Source organism: Bison bison, unplaced genomic scaffold (assembly GCF_000754665.1).
Source record: "Bison bison bison isolate TAMUID 2011002044 unplaced genomic scaffold, Bison_UMD1.0 scf7180017864304, whole genome shotgun sequence".
In the NCBI taxonomy this organism is placed as follows: Eukaryota; Metazoa; Chordata; class Mammalia; order Artiodactyla; family Bovidae; genus Bison; species Bison bison.
This window is the reverse complement of record NW_011494876.1, coordinates 8057915-8060714: the sequence shown is the minus strand read 5'-3', so window position 1 is coordinate 8060714 and position 2800 is coordinate 8057915. Positions and strand designations below refer to the sequence as shown.

The window sequence follows — 2800 nt, the reverse complement described above, 5'->3', positions numbered from 1 at the left end:
TGGAGAAGGCAATGGCACCCCACTCCAGTGTTCTTGCCTGGAGAATCCCAGGAACCGGGGAGCCTGGTGGGCTGCCGTCTCTGGGGTTGCACAGAGTCAGACACGACTTAAGTGACTTAGCAGCAGCAGCAACCAATCTAGATTGATGTTCTGCCTTACCACTTCCTAATGCAGGAATTAGCATTTGACCTGAATTTTTGCATCGGTACTATGGGATGTGGGAACTAAGTGAGATGTATTTAAAATATGAGCATGCAAGATAAATCTTACCTGCAAAAGTGTAACTAAGAAAACACAGTCGTCATCATTATTATTCTCACCTAAACTGGGAAGCCTGCAATGTGAGTCCTCTGACTCTTGAAGGCAAAGGGATTTGCAGTGGGCTGACGTGTACTCAGTGTCCTGAGTGCAGTGACCCAGATTGCGTTTGTGGGCTTTGCAAACGGTCCAAATTCTACAGGAAATCAGGTGTTCCGGAGGAACATGCAATTCTTGCCTTTGGCCACTAGATGGGGGTGTTGCAGAGGGGATGGCAGCTCTATCCTCCCCCGTCACTGCCCACTCCCTCTAATTCTGTTTGCGGATTTGATAAGAGGGTGGCGACGGGGCCTGGGTAGTGGCAGCTCTCCTGCCGGGTAGGGGCAGGCTCTCATTGTAGCTCCTCCTGAATTCTTGGAGCCACTAGTGTCCCAGTCCCTCCTGGCACTTCACCTGGGGCTCTTGGAAGGGAGTCTGTGAAATTGTTTTTGCGATCCCGTGCATTTATTAATTTTTCTGGAACTAGGGGAAGGAGGTGTAGTTTGGGTAGTTTCTCAAAGGGATCCCTGCCGTCTAAAAGGTTGAGAACCATTATCTTTAGCAATCCTTTCGTTGTTCTGGCTCGATGAGACCCCAGAGGCCCTGAGAATGGTGTGTTAGCTTTTCCACAGCTGGCCGGCAGGGGGCGCTGCACACGTGCTTGGAGACATTTCTAGTCTAGCGGGCAGTTTTGCTGAGTGATTAAGACCTGGAGTCAGCCAGATCTGAGTTCAAGTCTAGATGATTCTGTTGGCTGTGTATCCTGTGTCTCTCTGAGCTCGTTTCTTACCTGCAGAATGGGGATGCTGAGCATAGCACTCCCTGTTAGCATTGAGAAGAAGGTCAGTGATATAGCTGGAACACATTACACAGTAAGTGCTCCCTAAATGTTAGCCCTTAGTGGAGAAGGAAATGGCACCCCACTCCAGTATTCTTGCCTAGAGAATCCCATGGACAGAGGGGCCTGGCAGGCTACAGTCTATGGTATTGCAAGAGTCGGACACGACTGAGCGACTAAGCACACACAGTATTATCAGTGGGTATTTTTATCTCTGGGCTTTGTGAGGGGTGGGGAGGCTTGGCCTGCCGCTGGCTGCCTGTTCACCACCTACTGGAGATGCAGGGTTAGTGAGACTGTCGGCCTCCCTGGGTCTCCCTGCTTCCAGCCTCCCTCTTCCAAGCTGGAAGCAGGTTTCTGGATGCAGGGCTGAGCCCTCAGGATCTACTCAAAGCCTTTCCAAGACTCCCTAGTTTCCTCTGCTTCAGGTCCACACTTCTTAGTAGGACACTTAGCCCCTCATCCTCTGGCCCTGCCTCACCTGTCACCACCCTGCTTCCATGTTACAGCCAGACGGAGCCTGTGTGGACCCCCAAGCCCCTCTCCTCCTTTCCCTGTACCCTGCACAGTGATGTCACTGCCTGGAAGGCACCTCCCTCTTTTCTCCTGGTCACTCTCTACTTCCCATTAGGCCTCAGCTGACCATCACCTCCCTCTGGGAGAATTCCCTGACTACCTCTGCCAGCTCTGTGTCCCATTCCCAGAGCTGTGTTTCCTTTTCTTCCACACGTGCTCACCACCTTCTGATTGTCTGTGAACCTCATGGACGCCCACACATCAAGCCAGGGTCTGTCCTGGTTCACAGCTGACTCCCAGAACCCCACACATACAGGGCTTGGCCCGCAGAAGCTGCCATCACTCTGCTGAGTGAATGAATGGAGGTGTGCACTCAGCTTGTGACCTCACATTGTACCCTGTGGGTTCACATGTGTTGATTTAAGCTGGGATGGCCTTTAGGACGGGGTCATGTTTCATAGGAGCAGCGTATCCTCCTGAGAAGCATATCCTTCCTTACAGAAGCAGAGGAGATTAAGAAGAGGTGGCAAGAATACACAGAAGAACTGTACAAAAAAGATCTTTATGACCCAGATAATCATGATGGTGATCACTCACCTAGAGCCAGGCATCCTGGAACATGAAGTCAAGTGGGCCTTAGGAAGCATCACTATGAACAAAGCTAGTGGAGGTGATGGAATTCCAGTTGAGCTATTTCAGATCCTGAAACATGGTGCTGTGAAAGCACTGCACTCAATATGCCAACAAATTTGGAAAACTCAGCAGTGGCCACAGGACTGGAAAAGGTCAGTTTTCATTCCAATCCCAAAGAAAGGCAATGCCAAAGAATGCTCAAACTATCGCACAATTGCACTCATCTCACACGCTAGTAAAGTAATGCTCAAAATTCTCCAATCCAGGCTTCAGCAATACATGAACCGTGAACTTCCAGATGTTCAAGCTGGATTTAGAAAAGGCAGAGGAACCAGAGACCAAATTGCCAACATCTGTTGGATCATTGAAAAAGCAAGAGAATTCCAGGAGAACATCTATTTCTGCTTTACTGTCTATGCCAAAGCCTTCGACTGTATGGATCACAACAAACTGTGGAAAATTCTGAAAGAGATGGGAATACCAGACCTCCTTACCTGCCTCCTGAGAAATCTGGAA

At 49.8% G+C, this 2800-nt stretch overlaps 1 protein-coding gene across 2 annotated transcripts in view; it reads right to left on the bottom strand.

Annotated features, from left to right (window-relative positions):
- Positions 1 to 2800, bottom strand: part of FAM3D (family with sequence similarity 3, member D) — a 38262-nt gene that overhangs the window by 9561 nt on the left and 25901 nt on the right. The window lies entirely within an intron of this gene.